The 8,134-nt window shown below is 39.8% G+C and overlaps 1 long non-coding RNA gene across 2 annotated transcripts; it reads left to right on the plus strand.

Annotated features, from left to right (window-relative positions):
* The first annotated feature begins 1,395 nt into the window (after positions 1-1,395).
* LOC129842394 (uncharacterized) lies at positions 1,396-7,639 on the plus strand. 2 transcript variants are annotated; one of them, XR_008757582.1, is made up of 5 exons: positions 1,396-5,310; positions 5,511-6,352; positions 6,461-6,532; positions 6,652-6,722; positions 6,829-7,639. It is a non-coding gene; the product is annotated as an uncharacterized LOC129842394 (long non-coding RNA). The 2 variants fall into 2 exon arrangements; XR_008757583.1 differs by having other exon boundaries at positions 6,690-6,722.
* Positions 7,640-8,134: the final 495 nt, after the last annotated feature.

Genomic DNA, 8,134 nt, shown 5'->3' on the forward strand with positions numbered 1-8,134 from the left:
ATGGACGTTGTTTTCTGTTGGTGGTGAGCGAACTTGTCCATCAACAATATAGGATATATTTGTTGTCTTAAAGGGGAAGGTTTTACCATTTATGTTTTGAGGTTGGACTTTAGCACGTATAGCTCGTTATCGTTAGTCATTATTTGTTACACCTGTGCTGGCTTGTCCATCTCGTTAGTGGGAAGGTGTTTCACCTGAGCTGGTCCAGGTTCTATTTAAGAGTGTCTGGCCCAGTGCTCCAGTTGTCTTGATAGATGTGGAGAGTCAACACCTTTTTGTTTTGCTTCCTGTCTTTAAGTTTGGTGTGGGTTTTTCTTTTGTGTCCCTCTTCTTGGGCATATTTAGTGGGTCTCATGGTGGGTGTCTTTTAGATCCCAGTTGTTACAAGTCAACTTTTAGTGGACACCCCCATAGTGTCTTTCAGAACGCCTCCTAAAACCCCACCTGTTTAGTTGTGGTTGTTGTCAGTGACTATTTGTTAGTTCCCTCTTCTATTTAAGGAACATTTCTGTTTTTCTTGCTGGGGAATGTAACAACAATGTAGTAAAACAAGCTTATATTTTGGGTTGTAGCATCCAGTTCTTGTTAATCAAAGGCATTTCCTTGAAATGTTCATTAGTCTTTCAGTTGTTATTCTTCTGTTTGCTGTGTATGTTTTTATTTGTTTTTTTTCCTGTAATGCTTTATGTTGATGGTAAACCAGTTATGGTTACGGTACTCCTCAGCATCAGGAGTTGATGGTAAACCAGTTGTTATGGTTAGTACTCCTAAGCATCAGGAGTTGATGATAAACCAGTTGTTATGGTTACGGTACTGCTCAGAATCAGGAGTTGATGGTAAACCAGTTGTTATGGTTACGGTACTCAGCATCAGGAGTTGATGGAAAACCAGTTGTTATGGTTACGGTACTGCTCAGCATCAGGAGTTGATGGTAAACCAGTTATGATTACGGTACTCAGCATCAGGAGTTGATGGAAAACCAGTTGTTATGGTTACGGTACTCCTCAGCATCAGGAGTTGATGGTAAACCAGTTGTTATGGTTACGGTACTCCTCAGCATCAGGAGTTGATGGTAAACCAGTTGTTATGGTTACGGTACTCCTCAGCATCAGGAGTTGATGGTAAACGCGTTGTTATGGTTACGGCACTTCTCAGCATCAGGAGTTGATGGTAAACCAGTTGTTATGGTTACGGTACTCCTCAGCATCAGGAGTTGATGGTAAACCAGTTGTTATGGTTACGGTACTTCTCAGCATCAGGAGTTGATGGACACTTGATGGGAACATGACATCCATCTAACCAGCCAATCACTCCTGGGAACTGCCCATATTCATATATTCCTGAGTGTTGTATATAATATGTCTAAATGTGTTTCTTTCTGTGTTGCAGGGGCAGTCAAGAAATGGAACGGCAAGGCCACAGAACATGACATAAGCAGAGCTGTGGGAGACCACCTCAAGCCCCTGGTAGAGCCGGGGGTGGTGTTTACCACTCCACCACGCCTTCAGCAGGCTTGAAAAGTGGGATTGATACTGTTTTTCATACTAAGATGGACCAAGAAATGTGTTGATTTTACACATATTTGTTCATTGGTTTGGCAAGAGTCTTGATTGGTCAGTCAGTGGGTTCATTTGTTTTACAATATGTTCAAATCAAATCAAGCTATATTTACACAGCACATGTCGGACATGGATGCAATGCAATGGCTTCACAGGAAAAAAAAACAATGATAATTAAACAGATATATTTAGTACGCAACAAACATAAGAGGATAAAAAACAGAAGATTAACAACTGAAAGACTAATGAACATTGTAAGGAAATGCCATTGATTAAAATATTAACATTATGATGCAACATCCAACCCAAAATATCCGCTTGTTTTACTACATTGTTATGCTCCCCGTCAAAAAAAAATGTTTCTCAACCGGAAATCCATGTCTGAAATGCGCTGTATAATTAAAGCTTGGTTTGGTTTGAACATATTGCAAAATGAATTAACCCAATGACCAACCAATCAACAGACTCCTGCTCCATCTTAGTATGAAAAACAGTATAAATTCAGTGCATTTGTTGAAGATGAAAAATGTTGAAATCAACAATACGTCAAAGGATTCAACTACTGAAAACTGAAACATACAAATGGATCAACCAGATCAATCCCACTTTTCCAGCCTGCTGAAGGTGTGGTGGAGTGGTAAACACCACCAGGGGCTTGAGGTGGTCTCCCACAGCTCTGCTTATGTTATGTTCTGTGGCCTTGCCGTTCCATTTCTTGACTGCCCCTGCAACACAGAAAGAAACACATTTAGTCATATTATATAAAACATTCAAAGTAATGGATATGGAGCATCTACAGCCTCAGTTACACCTGGCACCTAAATGTGACTTCTGTCATCTGATCACTCAAAGCTGCATTAGGTTCAGATCTACCAGGATGGGCCTTGACATAGTCTGGATGCATTCAGGCCACCAAATATGCATAAGCAATGTAAAGAGATGTGGGGAAAAGTAAATTCTACACAAATTACCTTAATAATACCAAAGAACAAATGTGTGTGCCTGAGAGGAAATTAACTTTCATACAGCCAGAAGGGGTGAGAAATTACATCAATATCAGTGAACAATTTGCACTAATGTAAATAAACATAGCTAATGGAACATATTCCCTTTTGCTTAAGTGATGAACCGATAAGGGGACATAAATATTTACCATCTAAACCATCTGTGACCTCTCACCTCTCTGGCTGTAGAAGTGTTCTTCATAACCAGTCCCTCAACAGCTCTCTGACTGAGCTCCACCCTCACTGGGTCTTCAGAGGAGAGGAAGGCTGAGGAGGGATGGAAGGATGAATGGATCAAATCAAATCAAATTTTATTAGTCACATACACATGGTTAGCAGATGTTAATGCGAGTGTAGCGAAATGCTTGTGCTTCTAGTTCCGACAATGCAGTAATAACAACAAGTAATCTAACCTAACAATTCCGCAACTACTACCTTATACACGCAAGTGTAAAGGGATAAAGAAATAAAGAATATGTACATAGAGATATATGAATGAGTGATGGTACAGAACGGCATAGGCAATGGTGCAGTACATGGTATAGAGTACGGTATATACCTATGAGATGAGTACTGTAGGGTATGTAAACATAAAGTGGCATAGTTTAAAGTGGCTAGTGGTCCATGTATTACATAAGATGGCAAGATGCAGTAGATGATATAGAGTACAGTATATACATATACATAAGAGATGTGTAATGTAGGGTATGTAAACATTATATTAGGTGGCATTGTTTAAAGTGGCTGGTGGTACATTTTTACATAATTTCCATCAATTCCCATTTTTAAAGTGGCTGGAGTTGAGTCAGTATGTTGGCAGCGGCCGCTAAATGTTAGTGGTGGCTGTTTAACAGTCTGATGGCCTTGAGATAGAAGCTGTTTTCAGTCTCTCGGTCCCTGCTTGGATGCACCTGTACTGACCTCGCCTTCTGGATGATAGCGGGGTGAACAGGCAGTGGCTTGGGTGGTTGTTGTCCTTGATGATCTTTATGGCCTTCCTGTGACATCGGGTGGTGTAGGTGTCCTGGAGGGTGTCCTGGATCAGTCATTCAATAAAGTGTAGAGCTGCTGTCTGACAAAATCACTATTTTAGTAGTTCATTAAAGTAAATAAGGCTTTATGACTGCTGAATACCAGCTATCAATCACTTAGATTGTGTATTTTCAGGTAGAGATACATCTGTGGGGCGTTCCTAGCCCGTTGAAGTTGACATTTAAAAGGGTTAAGGTGGGGGTTTAGGGTAGGAATGTCCCAAGAATCCCAGATACCATTTACCATTGTGCATTCTTCTGTCTCTTTTACATAGCAGGTGTAAAATAAACAGACAAGACAAGTAGACACGCAGGTCATTATGGTCATTGCAGTTTAAAAAATAGCATCCAATTATGCGTAACTGTATGTGGGTTTGTTTAAGAAGAATGTGATTGTCAGCCCTAACAATCCATTCTAGCACCTCATCAGGTTCTGAAAAAGTCTTCATTGATGACATGTTCCTTCTATTCCAGGGGACAGCAGAAGAACTTCATCGATTCGACTCCTTCATCAATACAAACAGTGAACATCTGAAATTCACCCTCACCTTTGATGTGCAAGAAACAAGTTATCTGGACATGTTGATTAAGAGGAAGGGGGTGGCTTTAGCACAGACCTATACAGGAAGCCGACGGACAGGAATTCCCTGTTACGCAGAGACAGCTTCCACCCTACACCCCTAAAAAAAAACCAATTGTAATACTTGAGTATAGAAAACATTTAAAATGTAAATTTGTAATTTTAATTTCGCAAATTTCAAACAAAAACATAACTGTTTTTACTTGTAGGTAACCAGATCGTGACTACAACTCAGTTACTAAGTCTTTAACCACACTGTGTTGTTACACTGGTGAGTAAAAACTCATGCTTCCTACCCTTTAACTTTTTGTCTGAAAATAAAATCTACATTTTACTCAACTGCGTCCAGTCAGCAGATGGACTAGATGCCGCTTAGGCTGCCCATTGTGACTCAGTCAAGAATTCAGCAGAGCAAGTTTGTATGAAGGTCTGGTTAGTAAATGGGTACATAGTTCAATAGTAATATCCTCTAAAACGCTCTGGTGACAAACTTTGCTGCCCTGTTTCCAATTGTCCACATGGCTGGGAGAACCTATTCAAGTAAGTAAGTATGTAAACAGATTTTGAAAATGTAAAAAAAAACGATGTATTATTTGCTAACTAGCTGCAGTGTAGGCTAACTCAAATGAGCTGTTAAATGAGCTATCTAGTTGGCTAGCTATCTAACCAACTTCAAATACTGTATAGATAGATAAGTGAATTAAAAATCACCAGCTACCTAACTTCATATTAGCTAGCTATCTATCACTGTAAAAAACAAACTCCAAATGCATTTGTAGGTAGCTAGCTAACAGCCATGGAGGGTGAAAGGATAGCAGCCCCAACTGTCAGTGAGAGAGGAGGCTATTCTGGATAGGGCAGGTACTTTAGTGTAGTTCCTGTCCCTAGAAGTGAGGACGGAGATAAAAGTAACATAATGTTCAGTGTGGTGTAGTTTGACTATAATGAAGTGTTTTTCTTTTGAGGTTTTCTGTCCTCAGATAAAGAGCGCTATGAAAGCCAGTCAACATATGAAGAGGTCCCAATGAAGAGCAGTGGTTCTCAGTCCTGGGGACTCAAAGAGAGGAACATAGTTGTTTTTGCCTCAGCACTACACAGCTGATTCAAATGATCAACTCATCATCAAGCTTCAAGTGGTATTTATGTATTCATTTGTGATGCTATCCTTGATATGATCCTGTTATTGTCACATGCTACACATGCACATATGTGTGCCCATGCATCTATCAATCCAATGTTATCATGATTTCTTATCAGGGATATTATACTTTAGTAATCCACAATGGCCTGGTGATGTAAAAGTCTAATAATTACATTGTCTTCCATATTCCTACAGATACCTTGTAACTTGAGATTCCTTCAAAATGATTGTCTACAGTTAACGTGTAGGGCACTGCAAGGTTGGGTGACCAGGGTCATCTGGGACCGCCTCCTGGAGGAATTCAGGTGTGTGAAGGCTACCTGTGTCCTGCGTAACTTCATGAGGATGGACACAAGGACCAGGAGGGGATCTGCAGCTCGCCGCCGTGTCCCAGAGGAGAAGTCTGCTGCTCTGCAGGATGTTTCAAGGTCGGGGTTCAACAACGCAGCAAGAGAGGCAATCCGTGTGCAGGAGATCTTCACCTCCTACTTCTTCAAAGAGGGGGCTGTTCCCTGGCAACACCATAGACTACACTATGCTCAACCAAAGGCTCTTTTAAGAGGGTGCTGTTCCCTGGCAACACCATAGACTACACTATGCACAACCAAAGGCTCTTTTAAGAGCCATTCACATTGCAATAAGTATTCTTCCATTTACTTAGCTATGTCAACTGCAGTTATTCAATTCCTAGTTTCTCTCCCTTTGATTTCTACTTCTCATATGAGGGTGCTCTTTAGGTAAGGGTTTGATGTCTGTGCAAAAACAAAACAGGCTATTTTAAATCACTAATATTGAAAACATGTAGAACAATTAGACACCCTATAACCCACACATGTATCAATCTGATTGATTGTGTGCAGTAAACAGGCTCAGGTGTATAACTGTGGCTCCTTCCACCTTCAAAGAATAGGCAAGAGGGCCATCCATGGAGAATAGTAAGACACTTAATTATTTCTATAACTACTCTATATTGTTTGTCCGTTCATGTTTTTCAGCATAAAGTACTCTGCAGACACTTAGTGTGGTGTGGACACCAGGTGAGGCCACAAACAGATTCCTGTTGAACACTGTCGCTTTAACTACCTTATTTTCTCAATAACAGTCTCTCCTTCATCCCTCTCTCCCCTTCTCCCTAAATCCTCTAGGTTATATCAGCTGTGTCGGTGAACCCCTCCTGCATCTGAACTGGCTACATAGAGGGCACATCATGATCAGAGGTGAGAGGTCACTTGGTCAGGACAACAGGAAGTATTTTTAAAGATATACTTTACATTGAAATACAGATAGATGCAGTAGTCCCAGAGTTAATGATCCCAGGTCCGTTTATATTATACAGGAAGTATTATTAAAGAGATGCTTTACATTGAAATACAGATGGAGATGCAGTAGTCGAGTTAATGATCCAAGGTCAGTTTTGCATTTCACCTCCTGATTGATGACTAACAATGTTAGAATAAAAAATAAAAACACAAGGCTTAAACATGCTCTCTCTCCATCTGTCTCTCGTCTGCAGACATGTTTTGATGTGAGAGGATGCCAACCCCCAGTCCCATCATCGCCACCTCACCCTCTTTTAAGATAACCTTTGTACCGACTAGACACCATTATGTAATTGTGATGAACTGAGAGAATATTTATGTAGCACTGTGATTCATTAATCATGTGCTGCCTTCCCTGCTCCTATGTGCTTACCTCTTTCTCTTTGTCTGTTACAACTCCTCTTCTATAATGCACAACAGATGTGCATTGAAGTACAGATTGAACTTGTATTTATAACACTTGGATAATGAGCATTTCACATTCTCTACTTGTTGAAATTAAGTGTAATTTGATGAAATACTCCACCTATCCTGTTTTTATCAGATCAATGCAGATGAAGGGCATTAGATGTTGAGATGAACCGGTGTTAAGAGTATTTACATGATGCATAGGAAGTGTAGTGTTCTGTTTAACATTATATTTCTGTATATATGAATTAACTGGTTAAATCCTGTTTCTAGTCTATTAGTTACAATGTGTAACCATTGATGTCCCAGGACCAAGATTGGTAAACGCTGTTGAAGTGTATAATTGTAATACATACATGAAGACACAGCATCATTCAAAGACTGGAATTTGATATTCCTGGTATTGGATATGACTGAAAAATAATCTCAAAGACATTCATACCTGAACAGCACCTTTATTTGCCAAGGTAGAGTACATGATCAGTGAATATATTAAATGTACATGCTACAATGTGGGGATCTCATGCATGGTAATAACTACATGTATATACGACTTGCATCCTTGGCACAACATGATATTATATTCTACTCAATCCATAGGCTTCATTAATGTCATTCAGGCTGTTTTGAAGTTGATACAACTGGCTATGATAGCTGAGGTTCATAGCTAGGTTCTGAACTAATATGTATACCAAACGTTTGGGTCCATACACAGATCGGCTAGATAGCTAGCTACACATCCATGGGCATACAGGGATTTTAATCATCCACTGCTCAATAAGCAAGAACATAGCTAGCTACGTGATTTCATCTATCTGCATGGCAAATATCAAAGGCAAGCTTACAAAATTGTACATTCAATTTGCAGTAAATTCTTCAGCTAGATAGATTCTATACATCCACTGTTTCCCAAAACGACAGCCTGGTTTGCTGGTTGTTTCAGGAGTCCCTAAAACAACCAGAATTACAATTTCATACTCATGTCACAACAGCCATAAAGCTGGTCAGCTAGCTGGCTAATGTTAGCTATTCAGCTGGCTAAATCACGATTTTCGTAAATTAACTATGATTTAAAAAAATGCATAATCGTTT

Source organism: Salvelinus fontinalis, unplaced genomic scaffold (assembly GCF_029448725.1).
Source record: "Salvelinus fontinalis isolate EN_2023a unplaced genomic scaffold, ASM2944872v1 scaffold_0036, whole genome shotgun sequence".
Classification (NCBI taxonomy): Eukaryota; Metazoa; Chordata; class Actinopteri; order Salmoniformes; family Salmonidae; genus Salvelinus; species Salvelinus fontinalis.